This window comes from Ascaphus truei (genome assembly GCF_040206685.1).
Source record: "Ascaphus truei isolate aAscTru1 chromosome 20 unlocalized genomic scaffold, aAscTru1.hap1 SUPER_20_unloc_4, whole genome shotgun sequence".
Lineage (NCBI taxonomy): Eukaryota > Metazoa > Chordata > Amphibia > Anura > Ascaphidae > Ascaphus > Ascaphus truei.
In genome coordinates this window covers 609,990-632,251 of record NW_027453860.1, presented here as the reverse complement: position 1 = coordinate 632,251, position 22,262 = coordinate 609,990, and the positions used below count along the sequence as shown (strand labels likewise).

Below are 22,262 nucleotides of genomic sequence, written 5' to 3'. Positions count from 1 at the left end.
ATACCAAGGTGTGCTTCTGCTTTAAGTAATGTTCCTATACACAACGAACCCCCTAGTACAGCAGTATTATTAGAGGTGGAGGTTCATACTGTACACATAGGAATACACTGACATACCAAGATGTGTTTCTGCTTTAAGTTATGTTCCTATACACAAAGAACCCCCTAGTACAGCAGTATTATTAGAGGTGGAGGTTCATACTGTACACATAGGAATACACTGACATACCAAGGTGTGTTTCTGCTTTAAGTAATGTTCCTATACACAAAGAACCCCCTAGTACAGCAGTATTATTAGAGGTGGAGGTTCATACTGTACACATAGGAATACACTGACATACCAAGTTGTGTTTCTGCTTTAAGTAATGTTCCTATACACAAAGAACCCCCTAGTACAGCAGTATTATTAGAGGTGGAGGTTCATACTGTACACATAGGAATACACTGACATACCAAGGTGTGTTTCTGCTTTAAGTAATGTTCCTATATACAAAGAACCCCCTAGTACAGCAGTATTATTAGCGGTGGAGGTTCATACTGTACACATAGGAATACACTGACATACCAAGGTGTGTTCTGCTTTAAGTAATGTTCCTATACACAAAGAACCCCCTAATACAGCAGGATTATTAGAGGTGGAGGTTCATACTGTACACATAGGAATACACTAACATACCAAGGTGTGTTTCTGCTTTAAGTAATGTTCCTATACACAAAGAACCCCTTAGTACAGCAGTATTATGAGAGGTGGAGGTTCATACTGTACACATAGGAATACACTGACATACCAAGGTGTGTTTCTGCTTTAAGTAATGTTCCTATACACAAAGAACCCCCTAGTACAGCAGTATTATTAGAGGTGGAGGTTCATACTGTACACATAGGAATACACTGACATACCAAGGTGTGTTTCTGCTTTAAGTAATGTTCCTATACACAAAGAACCCCCTAGTACAGCAGTATTATTAGATGTGGAGGTTCATACTGTACACATTGGAATACACTGACATACCAAGGTGTGTTTCTGCTTTAAGTAATATTCCTATACACAAAGAACCCCCTAGTACAGCAGTATTATTAGAGGTGGAGGTTCATACTGTACACATTTGGAATACACTGACATACCAAGGTGTTTTTCTGCTTTAAGTAATGTTCCTATACACAAAGAACCCCCTAGTACAGCAGTATTATTAGAGGTGGAGGTTCATACTGTACACATAGGAATTCACTGACATACCAAGGTGTGTTTCTGCTTTATGTAATGTTCCTATACACAAGGAACCCCCTAGTACAGCAGTATTATTAGAGGTGGAGGTTCATACTGTACACATAGGAACACACTGACATACCAAGGTGTGCTTCTGCTTTAAGTAATGTTCCTATACACAAAGAACCCCCTAGTACAGCAGTATTATTAGAGGTGGAGGTTCATACTGTACACATAGGAATACACTGACATACCAAGGCGTGTTTCTGCTTTAAGTAATGTTCCTATACACAAAGAACCCCCTAGTACAGCAGTATTATTAGAGGTGGAGGTTCATACTGTACACATTGGAATACACTGACATACCAAGGTGTGTTTCTGCTTTAAGTAATGTTCCTATACACAAAGAACCCCCTAGTACAGCAGTATTATTAGAGGTGGAGGTTCATACTGTACACATAGGAATACACTGACATACCAAGATGTGTTTCTGCTTTAAGTAATGTTCCTATACACAAAGAACCCCCTAGTACAGCAGTATTATTAGAGGTGGAGGTTCATACTGTACACATAGGAATACACTGACATACCAAGGCGTGTTTCTGCTTTAAGTAATGTTCCTATACACAAAGAACCCCCTAGTACAGCAGTATTATTAGAGGTGGAGGTTCATACTGTACACATTGGAATACACTGACATACCAAGGTGTGTTTCTGCTTTAAGTAATGTTCCTATACACAAAGAACCCCCTAGTACAGCAGTATTATTAGAGGTGGAGGTTCATACTGTACACATAGGAATACACTGACATACCAAGGTGTGTTTCTGCTTTAAGTAATGTTCCTATACACAAAGAACCCCCTTGAACAGCAGTATAATGAGAGGTGGAGGTTCATACTGTACACATAGGAATACACTGACATACCAAGGTGTGTTTCTGCTTTAAGTAATGTTCCTATACACAAAGAACCCCCTAATACAGCAGTATTATTAGAGGTGGAGGTTCATACTGCACACATAGGAATACACTAACATACCAAGGTGTGTTTCTGCTTTAAGTAATGTTCCTATACACAAAGAACCCCTTAGTACAGCAGTATTATGAGAGGTGGAGGTTCATACTGTACACATAGGAATACACTGACATACCAAGGTGTTTTTCTGCTTTAAGTAATGTTCCTATACACAAAGAACCCCCTATTACAGCAGTATTATTAGAGGTGGAGGTTCATAATGTACACATAGGAATACACTAACATACCAAGGTGTGTTTCTGCTTTACGTAATGTTCCTATACGCAAAGAACCCCCTAGTACAGCAGTATTATTAGAGGTGGAGGTTCATACTGTACACATAGGAATACACTGACATACCAAGGTGTGTTTCTGCTTTAAGTAATGTTCCTATATACAAAGAACCCCCTAGTTCAGCAGTATTATTAGAGGTGGAGGTTCATACTGTACACATAGGAATACACTGACATACCAAGGTGTGTTTCTGCTTTAAGTAATGTTCCTATACACAAAGAACCCCCTAGTACAGCAGTATTATTAGAGGTGGAGGTTCATACTGTACACATAGGAATACACTGACATACCAAGGTGTGTTTCTGCTTTAAGTAATGTTCCTATACACAAAGAACCCCCTAGTACAGCAGTATTATTAGAGGTGGAGGTTCATACTGTACACATAGGAATACACTGACATACCAAGGTGTGTTTCTGCTTTAAGTAATGTTCCTATACACAAAGAACCCCCTAGTACAGCAGTATTATTAGAGGTGGAGGTTCATACTGTACACATAGGAATACACTGACATACCAAGGTGTGTTTCTGCTTTAAGTAATGTTCCTATACACAAAGAACCCCCTAGTACAGCAGTATTATTAGAGGTGGAGGTTCATACTGTACACATAGGAATACACTGACATACCAAGGTGTTTTTCTGCTTTAAGTAATGTTCCTATACACAAAGAACCCCCTAGTACAGCAGTATTATTAGAGGTGGAGGTTCATACTGTACACATTGGAATACACTGACATACCAAGGTGTGTTTCTGCTTTAAGTAATGTTCCTATACACAAAGAACCCCCTAGTACAGCAGTATTATTAGAGGTGGAGGTTCATACTGTACACATAGGAATACACTGACATACCAAGTTGTGTTTCTGCTTTAAGTAATGTTCCTATACACAAAGAGCCCCCTAGTACAGCAGTATTATTAGAGGTGGAGGTTCATACTGTACACATATGAATACACTGACATACCAAGGTGTGTTTCTGCTTTAAGTAATGTTCCTATACACAAAGAACCCCCTAGTACAGCAGTATTATTAGAGGTGGAGGTTCATACTGTACACATAGGAATACACTGACATACCAAGGTGTGTTTCTGCTTTAAGTAATGTTCCTATACACAAGGAACCCCCTAGTACAGCAGTATTATTAGAGGTGGAGGTTCATACTGTACACATAGGAATACACTGACATACCAAGGTGTGCTTCTGCTTTAAGTAATGTTCCTATACACAACGAACCCCCTAGTACAGCAGTATTATTAGAGGTGGAGGTTCATACTGTACACATAGGAATACACTGACATACCAAGATGTGTTTCTGCTTTAAGTTATGTTCCTATACACAAAGAACCCCCTAGTACAGCAGTATTATTAGAGGTGGAGGTTCATACTGTACACATAGGAATACACTGACATACCAAGGTGTGTTTCTGCTTTAAGTAATGTTCCTATACACAAAGAACCCCCTAGTACACCAGTATTATTAGAGGTGGAGGTTCATACTGTACACATTGGACTACACTGACATACCAAGGTGTGTTTCTGCTTTAAGTAATGTTCCTATACACAAAGAACCCCCTAGTACAGCAGTATTATTAGAGGTGGAGGTTCATACTGTACACATAGGAATACACTGACATACCAAGTTGTGTTTCTGCTTTAAGTAATGTTCCTATACACAAAGAACCCCCTAGTACAGCAGTATTATTAGAGGTGGAGGTTCATACTGTACACATAGGAATACACTGACATACCAAGGTGTGTTTCTGCTTTAAGTAATGTTCCTATATACAAAGAACCCCCTAGTACAGCAGTATTATTAGCGGTGGAGGTTCATACTGTACACATAGGAATACACTGACATACCAAGGTGTGTTTCTGCTGTAGGTAATGTTCCTATACACAAAGAACCCCCTAGTACAGCAGTATTATTAGAGCTGTAGGTTCATACTGTACACATAGGAATACACTGACATACCAAGGTGTGTTTCTGCTTTAAGTAATGTTCCTATACACAAAGAACCCCCTTGTACAGCAGTATTATTAGAGGTGGAGGTTCATACTGTACACATAGGAATACACTGACATACCAAGGTGTTCTGCTTTAAGTAATGTTCCTATACACAAAGAACCCCCTAATACAGCAGTATTATTACAGGTGGAGGTTCATACTGTACACATAGGAATACACTAACATACCAAGGTGTGTTTCTGCTTTAAGTAATGTTCCTATACACAAAGAACCCCTTAGTACAGCAGTATTATGAGAGGTGGAGGTTCATACTGTACACATAGGAATACACTGACATACCAAGGTGTGTTTCTGCTTTAAGTAATGTTCCTATACACAAAGAATCCCCCAGTACAGCAGTATTATTAGAGGTGGAGGTTCATACTGTACACATAGGAATACACTGACATACCAAGGTGTTTTTCTGCTTTAATTAATGTTCCTATACACAAAGAACCCCCTAGTACAGCAGTATTATTAGAGGTGGAGGTTCATACTGTACACATAGGAATACACTGACATACCAAGTTGTGTTTCTGCTTTAAGTAATGTTCCTATACACAAAGAACCCCCTAGTACAGCAGTATTATTAGAGGTGGAGGTTCATACTGTACACATAGGAATACACTGACATACCAAGGTGTGTTTCTGCTTTAAGTAATGTTCCTATATACAAAGAACCCCCTAGTACAGCAGTATTATTAGCGGTGGAGGTTCATACTGTACACATAGGAATACACTGACATACCAAGGTGTGTTTCTGCTGTAGGTAATGTTCCTATACACAAAGAACCCCCTAGTACAGCAGTATTATTTGAGCTGTAGGTTCATACTGTACACATAGGAATACACTGACATACCAAGGTGTGTTTCTGCTTTAAGTAATGTTCCTATACACAAAGAACCCCCTTGTACAGCAGTATTATTAGAGGTGGAGGTTCATACTGTACACATAGGAATACACTGACATACCAAGGTGTGTTCTGCTTTAAGTAATGTTCCTATACACAAAGAACCCATTAGTACAGCAGTATTATGAGAGGTGGAGGTTCATACTGTACACATAGGAATACACTGACATACCAAGGTGTGTTTCTGCTTTAAGTAATGTTCCTATACACAAAGAATCCCCCAGTACAGCAGTATTATTAGAGGTGGAGGTTCATACTGTACACATAGGAATACACTGACATACCAAGGTTTTTTCTCCTTTAAGTAATGTTCCTATACACAAAGAACCCCCTAGTACAGCAGTATTATTAGAGGTGGAGGTTCATACTGTACACATAGAAATACACTGACATACCAAGGTGTGTTTCTGCTTTAAGTAATGTTCCTATACACAAAGAACCCCCTAGTACAGCAGTATTATTAGAGGTGGAGGTTCATACTGTACACATAGGAATACACTGACATACCAAGGTGTGTTTCTGCTTTAAGTAATGTTCCTATACACAAAGAACCCCCTAGTACAGCAGTATTATTAGAGGTGGAGGTTCATACTGTACACATTGGAATACACTGACATACCAAGGTGTGTTTCTGCTTTAAGTAATGTTCCTATACACAAAGAACCCCCTAGTACAGCAGTATTATTAGGGGTGGAGGTTCATACTGTACACATTTGGAATACACTGACATACCAAGGTGTTTTTCTGCTTTAAGTAATGTTCCTATACACAAAGAACCCCCTAGTACAGCAGTATTATTAGAGGTGGAGGTTCATACTGTACACATAGGAATACACTGACATACCAAGGTGTGTTTCTGCTTTAAGAAATGTTCCTATACACAAGGAACCCCCTAGTACAGCAGTATTATTAGAGGTGGAGGTTCATACTGTACACATAGGAATACACTGACATACCAAGGTGTGCTTCTGCTTTAAGTAATGTTCCTATTCACAAAGAACCCCCTAGTACAGCAGTATTATTAGAGGTGAAGGTTCATACTGTACACATTGGAATACACTGACATACCAAGATGTGTTTCTGCTTTAAGTAATGTTCCTATACACAATGAACCCCCTAGTACAGCAGTATTATTAGAGGTGGAGGTTCATACTGTACACATAGGAATACACTGACATACCAAGTTGTGGTTCTGCTTTAAGTAATGTTCCTATACACAATGAACCCCCTAGTACAGCAGTATTATTAGAGGTGGAGGTTCATACTGTACACATAGGAATACACTGACATACCAAGGTGTGTTTCTGCTTTAAGTAATGTTCCTATATACAAAGAACCCCCTTGTACAGCAGTATTATTAGCGGTGGAGGTTCATACTGTACACATAGGAATACACTGACATACCAAGGTGTGTTCTGCTTTAAGTAATGTTCCTATACACAAAGAACCCCCTAATACAGCAGGATTATTAGAGGTGGAGGTTCATACTGTACACATAGGAATACACTAACATACCAAGGTGTGTTTCTGCTTTAAGTAATGTTCCTATACACAAAGAACCCCTTAGTACAGCAGTATTATGAGAGGTGGAGGTTCATACTGTACACATAGGAATACACTGACATACCAAGGTGTGTTTCTGCTTTAAGTAATGTTCCTATACACAACGAACCCCCTAGTACAGCAGTATTATTGGAGGTGGAGGTTCATACTGTACACATAGGAATACACTGACATACCAAGGTGTGTTTCTGCTTTAAGTAATGTTCCTATACACAAAGAACCCCCTAGTACAGCAGTATTATTAGAGGTGGAGGTTCATACTGTACACATAGGAATACACTGACATACCAAGGTGTGTTTCTGCTTTAAGTAATGTTCCTATATACAAAGAACCCCCTAGTACAGCAGTATTATTAGCGGTGGAGGTTCATACTGTACACATAGGAATACACTGACATACCAAGGTGTGTTTCTGCTTTAAGTAATGTTCCTATACACAAAGAACCCCCTAGTACAGCAGTATTATTAGAGGTGTAGGTTCATACTGTACACATAGGAATACACTGACATACCAAGGTGTGTTTCTGCTTTAAGTAATGTTCCTATACACAAAGAACCCCCTTGTACAGCAGTATTATTAGAGGTGGAGGTTCATACTGTACACATAGGAATACACTGACATACCAAGGTGTGTTCTGCTTTAAGTAATGTTCCTATACACAAAGAACCCATTAGTACAGCAGTATTATGAGAGGTGGAGGTTCATACTGTACACATAGGAATACACTGACATACCAAGGTGTGTTTCTGCTTTAAGTAATGTTCCTATACACAAAGAATCCCCCAGTACAGCAGTATTATTAGAGGTGGAGGTTCATACTGTACACATAGGAATACACTGACATACCAAGGTTTTTTCTCCTTTAAGTAATGTTCCTATACTCAAAGAACCCCCTAGTACAGCAGTATTATTAGAGGTGGAGGTTCATACTGTACACATAGGAATACACTGACATACCAAGGTGTGTTTCTGATTTAAGTAATGTTCCTATACACAAGGAACCCCCTAGTACAGCAGTATTATGAGAGGTGGAGGTTCATACTGTACACATAGGAATACACTGACATACCAAGGTGTGCTTCTGCTTTAAGTAATGTTCCTATACACAACGAACCCCCTAGTACAGCAGTATTATTAGAGGTGGAGGTTCATACTGTACACATAGGAATACACTGACATACCAAGATGTGTTTCTGCTTTAAGTAATGTTCCTATACTCAAAGAACCCCCTAGTACAGCAGTATTATTAGAGGTGGAGGTTCATACTGTACACATAGGAATACACTGACATACCAAGGTGTGTTTCTGCTTTAAGTAATGTTCCTATACACAAAGAACCCCCTAGTACAGCAGTATTATTAGAGGTGGAGGTTCATACTGTACACATAGGAATACACTGACATACCAAGGTGTGTTTCTGCTTTAAGTAATGTTCCTATACACAAAGAACCCCCTAGTACAGCAGTATTATTAGAGATGGAGGTTCATACTGTACACATAGGAATACACTGACATACCAAGGTGTGTTTCTGCTTTAAGTAATGTTCCTATACACAAGGAACCCCCTAGTACAGCAGTATTATGAGAGGTGGAGGTTCATACTGTACACATAGGAATACACTGACATACCAAGGTGTGCTTCTGCTTTAAGTAATGTTCCTATACACAACGAACCCCCTAGTACAGCAGTATTATTAGAGGTGGAGGTTCATACTGTACACATAGGAATACACTGACATACCAAGATGTGTTTCTGCTTTAAGTAATGTTCCTATACACAAAGAACCCCCTAGTACAGCAGTATTATTAGAGGTGGAGGTTCATACTGTACACATAGGAATACACTGACATACCAAGGTGTGTTTCTGCTTTAAGTAATGTTCCTATACACAAAGAACCCCCTAGTACAGCAGTATTATTAGAGGTGGAGGTTCATACTGTACACATAGGAATACACTGACATACCAAGGTGTGTTTCTGCTTTAAGTAATGTTCCTATACACAAAGAACCCCCTAGTACAGCAGTATTATTAGAGGTGGAGGTTCATACTGTACACATTGGAATACACTGACATACCAAGGTGTGTTTCTGCTTTAAGTAATGTTCCTATACACAAAGAACCCCCTAGTACAGCAGTATTATTAGGGGTGGAGGTTCATACTGTACACATTTGGAATACACTGACATACCAAGGTGTTTTTCTGCTTTAAGTAATGTTCCTATACACAAAGAACCCCCTAGTACAGCAGTATTATTAGAGGTGGAGGTTCATACTGTACACATAGGAATACACTGACATACCAAGGTGTGTTTCTGCTTTAAGAAATGTTCCTATACACAAGGAACCCCCTAGTACAGCAGTATTATTAGAGGTGGAGGTTCATACTGTACACATAGGAATACACTGACATACCAAGGTGTGCTTCTGCTTTAAGTAATGTTCCTATACACAAAGAACCCCCTAGTACAGCAGTATTATTAGAGGTGAAGGTTCATACTGTACACATTGGAATACACTGACATACCAAGATGTGTTTCTGCTTTAAGTAATGTTCCTATACACAATGAACCCCCTAGTACAGCAGTATTATTAGAGGTGGAGGTTCATACTGTACACATAGGAATACACTGACATACCAAGTTGTGTTTCTGCTTTAAGTAATGTTCCTATACACAATGAACCCCCTAGTACAGCAGTATTATTAGAGGTGGAGGTTCATACTGTACACATAGGAATACACTGACATACCAAGGTGTGTTTCTGCTTTAAGTAATGTTCCTATATACAAAGAACCCCCTTGTACAGCAGTATTATTAGCGGTGTAGGTTCATACTGTACACATAGGAATACACTGACATACCAAGGTGTGTTCTGCTTTAAGTAATGTTCCTATACACAAAGAACCCCCTAATACAGCAGGATTATTAGAGGTGGAGGTTCATACTGTACACATAGGAATACACTAACATACCAAGGTGTGTTTCTGCTTTAAGTAATGTTCCTATACACAAAGAACCCCTTAGTACAGCAGTATTATGAGAGGTGGAGGTTCATACTGTACACATAGGAATACACTGACATACCAAGGTGTGTTTCTGCTTTAAGTAATGTTCCTATACACAAAGAACCCCCTAGTACAGCAGTATTATTAGAGGTGGAGGTTCATACTGTACACATAGGAATACACTGACATACCAAGGTGTGTTTCTGCTTTAAGTAATGTTCCTATACACAAAGAACCCCCTAGTACAGCAGTATTATTAGAGGTGGAGGTTCATACTGTACACATTGGAATACACTGACATACCAAGGTGTGTTTCTGCTTTAAGTAATGTTCCTATACACAAAGAACCCCCTAGTACAGCAGTATTATTAGAGGTGGAGGTTCATACTGTACACATTTGGAATACACTGACATACCAAGGTGTTTTTCTGCTTTAAGTAATGTTCCTATACACAAAGAACCCCCTAGTACAGCAGTATTATTAGAGGTGGAGGTTCATACTGTACACATAGGAATACACTGACATACCAAGGTGTGTTTCTGCTTTAAGTAATGTTCCTGTACACAAGGAACCCCCTAGTACAGCAGTATTATTAGAGGTGGAGGTTCATACTGTACACATAGGAACACACTGACATACCAAGGTGTGCTTCTGCTTTAAGTAATGTTCCTATACACAACGAACCCCCTAGTACAGCAGTATTATTAGAGGTGGAGGTTCATACTGTACACATAGGAATACACTGACATACCAAGGTGTGTTTCTGCTTTAAGTAATGTTCCTATACACAAAGAACCCCCTAGTACAGCAGTATTATTAGAGGTGGAGGTTCATACTGTACACATTGGAATACACTGACATACCAAGGTGTGTTTCTGCTTTAAGTAATGTTCCTATACACAAAGAACCCCCTAGTACAGCAGTATTATTAGAGGTGGAGGTTCATAATGTACACATAGGAATACACTAACATACCAAGGTGTGTTTCTGCTTTACGTAATGTTCCTATACGCAAAGAACCCCCTAGTACAGCAGTATTATTAGAGGTGGAGGTTCATACTGTACACATAGGAATACACTGACATACCAAGGTGTGTTTCTGCTTTAAGTAATGTTCCTATATACAAAGAACCCCCTAGTTCAGCAGTATTATTAGAGGTGGAGGTTCATACTGTACACATAGGAATACACTGACATACCAAGGTGTGTTTCTGCTTTAAGTAATGTTCCTATACACAAAGAACCCCCTAGTACAGCAGTATTATTAGAGGTGGAGGTTCATACTGTACACATAGGAATACACTGACATACCAAGGTGTGTTTCTGCTTTAAGTAATGTTCCTATACACAAAGAACCCCCTAGTACAGCAGTATTATTAGAGGTGGAGGTTAATACTGTACACATAGGAATACACTGACATACCAAGGTGTGTTTCTGCTTTAAGTAATGTTCCTATACACAAAGAACCCCCTAGTACAGCAGTATTATTAGAGGTGAAGGTTCATAGTGTACACATAGGAATACACTGACATACCAAGGTGTGTTTCTGCTTTAAATAACGTTCCTATACACAGAGAACCCCCTTGTACAGCAGTATAATGAGAGGTGGAGGTTCATACTGTACACATAGGAATACACTGACATACCAAGGTGTGTTTCTGCTTTAAGTAATGTTCCTATACACAAAGAACCCCCTAGTACAGCAGTATTATTAGAGGTGGAGGTTCATACTGTACACATTGGAATACACTGACATACCAAGGTGTGTTTCTGCTTTAAGTAATGTTCCTATACACAAAGAACCCCCTAGTACAGCAGTATTATTAGGGGTGGAGGTTCATACTGTACACATTTGGAATACACTGACATACCAAGGTGTTTTTCTGCTTTAAGTAATGTTCCTATACACAAAGAACCCCCTAGTACAGCAGTATTATTAGAGGTGGAGGTTCATACTGTACACATAGGAATACACTGACATACCAAGGTGTGTTTCTGCTTTAAGAAATGTTCCTATACACAAGGAACCCCCTAGTACAGCAGTATTATTAGAGGTGGAGGTTCATACTGTACACATAGGAATACACTGACATACCAAGGTGTGCTTCTGCTTTAAGTAATGTTCCTATACACAAAGAACCCCCTAGTACAGCAGTATTATTAGAGGTGAAGGTTCATACTGTACACATTGGAATACACTGACATACCAAGATGTGTTTCTGCTTTAAGTAATGTTCCTATACACAATGAACCCCCTAGTACAGCAGTATTATTAGAGGTGGAGGTTCATACTGTACACATAGGAATACACTGACATACCAAGTTGTGTTTCTGCTTTAAGTAATGTTCCTATACACAATGAACCCCCTAGTACAGCAGTATTATTAGAGGTGGAGGTTCATACTGTACACATAGGAATACACTGACATACCAAGGTGTGTTTCTGCTTTAAGTAATGTTCCTATATACAAAGAACCCCCTTGTACAGCAGTATTATTAGCGGTGTAGGTTCATACTGTACACATAGGAATACACTGACATACCAAGGTGTGTTCTGCTTTAAGTAATGTTCCTATACACAAAGAACCCCCTAATACAGCAGGATTATTAGAGGTGGAGGTTCATACTGTACACATAGGAATACACTAACATACCAAGGTGTGTTTCTGCTTTAAGTAATGTTCCTATACACAAAGAACCCCTTAGTACAGCAGTATTATGAGAGGTGGAGGTTCATACTGTACACATAGGAATACACTGACATACCAAGGTGTGTTTCTGCTTTAAGTAATGTTCCTATACACAAAGAACCCCCTAGTACAGCAGTATTATTAGAGGTGGAGGTTCATACTGTACACATAGGAATACACTGACATACCAAGGTGTGTTTCTGCTTTAAGTAATGTTCCTATACACAAAGAACCCCCTAGTACAGCAGTATTATTAGAGGTGGAGGTTCATACTGTACACATTGGAATACACTGACATACCAAGGTGTGTTTCTGCTTTAAGTAATGTTCCTATACACAAAGAACCCCCTAGTACAGCAGTATTATTAGAGGTGGAGGTTCATACTGTACACATTTGGAATACACTGACATACCAAGGTGTTTTTCTGCTTTAAGTAATGTTCCTATACACAAAGAACCCCCTAGTACAGCAGTATTATTAGAGGTGGAGGTTCATACTGTACACATAGGAATACACTGACATACCAAGGTGTGTTTCTGCTTTAAGTAATGTTCCTGTACACAAGGAACCCCCTAGTACAGCAGTATTATTAGAGGTGGAGGTTCATACTGTACACATAGGAACACACTGACATACCAAGGTGTGCTTCTGCTTTAAGTAATGTTCCTATACACAACGAACCCCCTAGTACAGCAGTATTATTAGAGGTGGAGGTTCATACTGTACACATAGGAATACACTGACATACCAAGGTGTGTTTCTGCTTTAAGTAATGTTCCTATACACAAAGAACCCCCTAGTACAGCAGTATTATTAGAGGTGGAGGTTCATACTGTACACATTGGAATACACTGACATACCAAGGTGTGTTTCTGCTTTAAGTAATGTTCCTATACACAAAGAACCCCCTAGTACAGCAGTATTATTAGAGGTGGAGGTTCATAATGTACACATAGGAATACACTAACATACCAAGGTGTGTTTCTGCTTTACGTAATGTTCCTATACGCAAAGAACCCCCTAGTACAGCAGTATTATTAGAGGTGGAGGTTCATACTGTACACATAGGAATACACTGACATACCAAGGTGTGTTTCTGCTTTAAGTAATGTTCCTATATACAAAGAACCCCCTAGTTCAGCAGTATTATTAGAGGTGGAGGTTCATACTGTACACATAGGAATACACTGACATACCAAGGTGTGTTTCTGCTTTAAGTAATGTTCCTATACACAAAGAACCCCCTAGTACAGCAGTATTATTAGAGGTGGAGGTTCATACTGTACACATAGGAATACACTGACATACCAAGGTGTGTTTCTGCTTTAAGTAATGTTCCTATACACAAAGAACCCCCTAGTACAGCAGTATTATTAGAGGTGGAGGTTAATACTGTACACATAGGAATACACTGACATACCAAGGTGTGTTTCTGCTTTAAGTAATGTTCCTATACACAAAGAACCCCCTAGTACAGCAGTATTATTAGAGGTGAAGGTTCATAGTGTACACATAGGAATACACTGACATACCAAGGTGTGTTTCTGCTTTAAATAACGTTCCTATACACAGAGAACCCCCTTGTACAGCAGTATAATGAGAGGTGGAGGTTCATACTGTACACATAGGAATACACTGACATACCAAGGTGTGTTTCTGCTTTAAGTAATGTTCCTATACACAAAGAACCCCCTAGTACAGCAGTATTATTAGAGGTGGAGGTTCATACTGTACACATAGGAATACACTGACATACCAAGGTGTTTTTCTGCTTTAAGTAATGTTCCTATACACAAAGAACCCCCTAATACAGCAGTATTATTAAAGGTCGAGGTTCATACTGTACACATAGGAATACACTGACATACCAAGGTGTGTTTCTGCTTTAAGTAATGTTCCTATACACAAAGAACCCCCTAGTACAGCAGTATAATGAGAGGTGGAGGTTCATACTGTACACATAGGAATACACTGACATACCAAGGTGTGTTTCTGCTTTAAGTAATGTTCCTATACACAAAGAACCCCCTAGTACAGCAGTATTATTAGAGGTGGAGGTTCATACTGTACACATAGGAATACACGGACATACCAAGGTGTGTTTCTGCTTTAAGTAATGTTCCTATACACAAAGAACCCCCTAGTACAGCAGTATTATTAGAGGTGGAGGTTCATACTGTACACATAGGAATACACTGACATACCAAGGTGTGTTTCTGCTTTAAGTAATGTTCCTATACACAAAGAACCCCCTAGTACAGCAGTATTATTAGAGGTGGAGGTTCATACTGTACACATAGGAATACACTGACATACCAAGGTGTGTTTCTGCTTTAAGGAATGTTCCTATACACAAAGAACCCCCTAGTACAGCAGTATTATTAGAGGTGGAGGTTCATACTGTACACATAGGAATACACTGACATACCAAGGTGTGTTTCTGCTTTAAGTAATGTTCCTATACACAACGAACCCCCTAGTACAGCAGTATTATTAGAGGTGGAGGTTCATACTGTACACATAGGAACACACTGACATACCAAGGTGTGTTTCTGCTTTAAGTAATGTTCCTATACACAAAGAACCCCCTAGTACAGCAGTATTATTAGAGGTGGAGGTTCATACTGTACACATTTGGAATACACTGACATACCAAGGTGTTTTTCTGCTTTAAGTAATGTTCCTATACACAAAGAACCCCCTAGTACAGCAGTATTATTAGAGGTGGAGGTTCATACTGTACACATAGGAATACACTGACATACCAAGGTGTGTTTCTGCTTTAAGTAATGTTCCTATACACAAGGAACCCCCTAGTACAGCAGTATTATTAGAGGTGGAGGTTCATACTGTACACATAGGAATACACTGACATACCAAGGTGTGTTTCTGCTTTAAGTAATGTTCCTATACACAAAGAACCCCTTAGTACAGCAGTATTATGAGAGGTGGAGGTTCATACTGTACACATAGGAATACACTGACATACCAAGGTGTGTTTCTGCTTTAAGTAATGTTCCTATACACAAAGAATCCCCCAGTACAGCAGTATTATTAGAGGTGGAGGTTCATACTGTACACATAGGAATACACTGACATACCAAGGTGTTTTTCTGCTTTAAGTAATGTTCCTATACACAAAGAACCCCCTATTACAGCAGTATTATTAGAGGTGGAGGTTCATAATGTACACATAGGAATACACTGACATACCAAGGTGTGTTTCTGCTTTAAGTAATGTTCCTATATACAAAGAACCCCCTAGTTCAGCAGTATTATTAGAGGTGGAGGTTCATACTGTACACATAGGAATACACTGACATACCAAGGTGTGTTTCTGCTTTAAGTAATGTTCCTATACACAAAGAACCCCCTAGTACAGCAGTATTATTAGAGGTGGAGGTTCATACTGTACACATAGGAATACACTGACATACCAAGGTGTGTTTCTGCTTTAAGTAATGTTCCTATACACAAAGAACCCCCTAGTACAGCAGTATTATTAGAGGTGGAGGTTAATACTGTACACATAGGAATACACTGACATACCAAGGTGTGTTTCTGCTTTAAGTAATGTTCCTATACACAAAGAACCCCCTAGTACAGCAGTATTATTAGAGGTGAAGGTTCATAGTGTACACATAGGAATACACTGACATACCAAGGTGTGTTTCTGCTTTAAATAACGTTCCTATACACAGAGAACCCCCTTGTACAGCAGTATAATGAGAGGTGGAGGTTCATACTGTACACATAGGAATACACTGACATACCAAGGTGTGTTTCTGCTTTAAGTAATGTTCCTATACACAAAGAACCCCCTAGTACAGCAGTATTATTAGAGGTGGAGGTTCATACTGTACACATAGGAATACACTGACATACCAAGGTGTTTTTCTGCTTTAAGTAATGTTCCTATACACAAAGAACCCCCTAATACAGCAGTATTATTAAAGGTCGAGGTTCATACTGTACACATAGGAATACACTGACATACCAAGGTGTGTTTCTGCTTTAAGTAATGTTCCTATACACAAAGAACCCCCTAGTACAGCAGTATAATGAGAGGTGGAGGTTCATACTGTACACATAGGAATACACTGACATACCAAGGTGTGTTTCTGCTTTAAGTAATGTTCCTATACACAAAGAACCCCCTAGTACAGCAGTATTATTAGAGGTGGAGGTTCATACTGTACACATAGGAATACACTGACATACCAAGGTGTGTTTCTGCTTTAAGTAATGTTCCTATACACAAAGAACCCCCTAGTACAGCAGTATTATTAGAGGTGGAGGTTCATACTGTACACATAGGAATACACTGACATACCAAGGTGTGTTTCTGCTTTAAGTAATGTTCCTATACACAAAGAACCCCCTAGTACAGCAGTATTATTAGAGGTGGAGGTTCATACTGTACACATAGGAATACACTGACATACCAAGGTGTGTTTCTGCTTTAAGGAATGTTCCTATACACAAAGAACCCCCTAGTACAGCAGTATTATTAGAGGTGGAGGTTCATACTGTACACATAGGAATACACTGACATACCAAGGTGTGTTTCTGCTTTAAGTAATGTTCCTATACACAACGAACCCCCTAGTACAGCAGTATTATTAGAGGTGGAGGTTCATACTGTACACATAGGAACACACTGACATACCAAGGTGTGTTTCTGCTTTAAGTAATGTTCCTATACACAAAGAACCCCCTAGTACAGCAGTATTATTAGAGGTGGAGGTTCATACTGTACACATTTGGAATACACTGACATACCAAGGTGTTTTTCTGCTTTAAGTAATGTTCCTATACACAAAGAACCCCCTAGTACAGCAGTATTATTAGAGGTGGAGGTTCATACTGTACACATAGGAATACACTGACATACCAAGGTGTGTTTCTGCTTTAAGTAATGTTCCTATACACAAGGAACCCCCTAGTACAGCAGTATTATTAGAGGTGGAGGTTCATACTGTACACATAGGAATACACTGACATACCAAGGTGTGTTTCTGCTTTAAGTAATGTTCCTATACACAAAGAACCCCTTAGTACAGCAGTATTATGAGAGGTGGAGGTTCATACTGTACACATAGGAATACACTGACATACCAAGGTGTGTTTCTGCTTTAAGTAATGTTCCTATACACAAAGAATCCCCCAGTACAGCAGTATTATTAGAGGTGGAGGTTCATACTGTACACATAGGAATACACTGACATACCAAGGTGTTTTTCTGCTTTAAGTAATGTTCCTATACACAAAGAACCCCCTATTACAGCAGTATTATTAGAGGTGGAGGTTCATAATGTACACATAGGAATACACTAACATACCAAGGTGTGTTTCTGCTTTACGTAATGTTCCTATACACAAAGAACCCCCTAGTACAGCAGTATTATTAGAGGTGGAGGTTCATACTGTACACATAGGAATACACTGACATACCAAGGTGTGTTTCTGCTTTAAGTAATGTTCCTATATACAAAGAACCCCCTAGTTCAGCAGTATTATTAGAGGTGGAGGTTCATACTGTACACATAGGAATACACTGACATACCAAGGTGTGTTTCTGCTTTAAGTAATGTTCCTATACACAAAGAACCCCCTAGTACAGCAGTATTATTAGAGGTGGAGGTTCATACTGTACACATAGGAATACACTGACATACCAAGGTGTGTTTCTGCTTTAAGTAATGTTCCTATACACAAAGAACCCCCTAGTACAGCAGTATTATTAGATGTGGAGGTTCATACTGTAAACATAGGAATACACTGACATACCAAGGTGTGTTTCTGCTTTAAGTAATGTTTCTATACACAATGAACCCCCTAGTACAGCAGTATTATTAGAGGTGGAGGTTCATACTGTACACATAGGAATACACTGACATATCAAGGTGTGTTTCTGCTTTAAGTAATGTTCCTATACACAAAGAACCCCCTAGTACAGCAGTATTATTAGATGTGGAGGTTCATACTGTACACATAGGAATACACTGACATACCAAGGTGTGTTTCTGCTTTAAGTAATGTTCCTATACACAAAGAACCCCCTAGTACAGCAGTATTATTAGAGGTGGAGGTTCATACTGTACACATAGGAATACACTGACATACCAAGGTGTGTTTCTGCTTTAAGTAATGTTCCTATACACAAAGAACCCCCTAGTACAGCAGTATAATGAGAGGTGGAGGTTCATACTGTACACATAGGAATGCACTGACATACCAAGGTGTTTTTCTGCTTTAAGTAATGTTCCTATACACAAAGAACCCCCTAGTACAGCAGTATTATTAGAGGTGGAGGTTCATACTGTACACATAGGAATACACTGAAATACCAAGGTGTGTTTCTGCTTTAAGTAATGTTCCTATACGCAAAGAACCCCCTAGTACAGCAGTATTATTAGAGGTGGAGGTTCATACTGTACACATAGGAATACACTGACATACCAAGGTGTGTTTCTGCTTTAAGTAATGTTCCTATACACAAAGAACCCCCTAGTACAGCAGTATTATGAGAGGTGGAGGTTCTTACTGTACACATAGGAATACACTGACATACCAATGTGTGTTTCTGTTTTAAGTAATGTTCCTATACTCAAAGAACCCCCTAGTACAGCAGTATTATTAGAGGTGGAGGTTCATACTGTACACATAGGAATACACTGACATACCAAGGTGTGTTTATGCTTTATGTAATGTTTCTATACACAATGAACCCCCTAGTACAGCAGTATTATTAGAGGTGGAGGTTCATACTGTACACATAGGAATACACTGACATACCAAGGTGTGTTTCTGCTTTAAGTAATGTTCCTATACACAAAGAACCCCCTAGTACAGCAGTATTATTAGAGGTGGAGGTTTATACTGTACACATAGGAATACACTGACATACCAAGGTGTGTTTCTGCTTTAAGTAATGTTCCTATACACAAAGAACCCCCTAGTACAGCATTATTATTAGAGGTGGAGGTTCATACTGTACACGTAGGAATACACTGACATACCAAGGTGTGTTTCTGCTTTAAGTAATGTTCCTATACACAAAGAACCCCCTAGTACAGCAGTATAATGAGGTGGAGGTTCATACTGTACACATAGGAATACACTGACATACCAAGGTGTGTTTCTGCTTTAAGTAATGTTCCTATACACAAAGAACCCCCTAGTACAGCAGTATTATTAGAGGTGGAGGTTCATACTGTACACATAGGAATACACTGACATACCAAGGTGTGTTTCTGCTTTAAGTAATGTTTCTATACACAATGAACCCCCTAGTACAGCAGTATTATTAGAGGTGGAGGTTCATACTGTACACATAGGAATACACTGACATACCAAGGTGTGTTTCTGCTTTAAGTAATGTTCCTATACACAAAGAACCCCCTAGTACAGCAGTATTATTAGAGGTGGAGGTTCATACTGTACACATAGGAATACACTGACATACCAAGGTGTGTTTCTGCTTTAAGTAATGTTCCTATACACAAAGAACCCCCTAGTACAGCAGTATTATTAGAGGTGGAGGTTTATACTGTACACATAGGAATACACTGACATACCAAGGTGTGTTTCTGCTTTAAGTAATGTTCCTATACACAAAGAGCCCCCTAGTACAGCAGTATTATTAGAGGTGGAGGTTCATACTGTACACATAGGAATACACTGACATACCAAGGTGTGTTTCTGCTTTAAGTAATGTTCCTATACACAAAGAACCCCCTAGTACAGCAGTATAATGAGGTGAAGGTTCATACTGTACACATAGGAATACACTGACATACCAAGGTGTGTTTCTGCTTTAAGTAATGTTCCTATACACAAAGAACCCCCTAGTACAGCAGTATTATTAGAGGTGGAGGTTCATACTGTACACATAGGAATACACTGACATACCAAGGTGTGTTTCTGCTTTAAGTAATGTTCCTATACACAAAGAACCCCCTAGTACAGCAGTATTATTAGAGGTGGAGGTTCATACTGTACACATAGGAATACACTGACATACCAAGGTGTGTTTCTGCTTTAAGTAATGTTCCTATACGCAAAGAACCCCTAGTACAGCAGTATTATTAGAGATGGAGGTTCATACTGTACACATAGGAATACACTGACATACCAAGGTGTGTTTCTGCTTTAAGTAATGTTTCTATACACAATGAACCCCCTAGTACAGCAGTATTATTAGAGGTGGAGGTTCATACTGTACACATAGGAATACACTGACATACCAAGGTGGGTTTCTGCTTTAAGTAATGTTCCTATACACACAAAGAACCCCCTAGTACAGCAGTATTATTAGAGGTGGAGGTTCATACTGTACACATAGGACCACACTGACATACCAAGGTGTGTTTCTTCTTTAAGTAATGTTCCTATACACAAAGAACCCCCTAGTACAGCAGTATTATTAGAGGTGGAGGTTCATACTGTACACATTTGGAATACACTGACATACCAAGGTGTTTTTCTGCTTTAAGTAATGTTCCTATACACAAAGAACCCCCTAGTACAGCAGTATTATTAGAGGTGGAGGTTCATACTGTACACATAGGAATACACTGACATACCAAGGTGTGTTTCTGCTTTAAGTAATGTTCCTATACTCAAAGAACCCCCTAGTACAGCAGTATTATTAGAGGTGGAGGTTCATACTGTACACATAGGAATACACTGACATACCAAGGTGTGTTTCTGCTTTAAGTAATGTTCCTATACACAAAGAACCCCCTAGTACAGCAGTATTATTAGAGGTGGAGGTTCATACTGTACACATTTGGAATACACTGACATACCAAGGTGTTTTTCTGCTTTAAGTAATGTTCCTATACACAAAGAACCCCCTAGTACAGCAGTATTATTAGAGGTGGAGGTTCATACTGTACACATAGGATTACACTGACATACCAAGGTGTGTTTCTGCTTTAAGTAATGTTCCTATACACAAGGAACCCCCTAGTACAGCAGTATTATTAGAGGTGGAGGTTCATACTGTACACATAGGAATACACTGACATACCAAGGTGTGCTTCTGCTTTAAGTAATGTTCCTATACACAATGAACCCCCTAGTACAGCAGTATTATTAGAGGTGGAGGTTCATACTGTACACATAGGAATACACTGACAAACCAAGGTGTGTTTCTGCTTTAAGTAATGTTCACATACACAAAGAACTCCCTAGTACAGCAGTATTATTAGAGGTGGAGGTTCATACTGTACACATAGGAATACACTGACATACCAAGGTGTGTTTCTGCTTTAAGTAATGTTCCTATACACAAAGAACCCCCTAGTACAGCAGTATTATTAGAGGTGGAGGTTCATACTGTACACATAGGAATACACTGACATACCAAGGTGTGTTTCTGCTTTAAGTAATGTTCCTATACGCAAAGAACCCCTAGTACAGCAGTATTATTAGCGGTGGAGGTTCATACTGTACACATAGGAATACACTGACATACCAAGGTGTGTTTCTGCTTTAAGTAATGTTCCTATACACAAAGAACCCCCTAGTACAGCATTATTATTAGAGGTGGAGGTTCATACTG

At 39.2% G+C, this 22,262-nt stretch overlaps 1 protein-coding gene across 1 annotated transcript in view; it reads left to right on the top strand.

Annotated features, from left to right (window-relative positions):
- SYNGAP1 (synaptic Ras GTPase activating protein 1) overlaps positions 1 to 22,262 on the top strand; it is a gene marked incomplete at its 5' end in the record, with an annotated part of 710,344 nt that overhangs the window by 107,758 nt on the left and 580,324 nt on the right. The gene's annotated exons all lie outside the window — the stretch shown is intronic.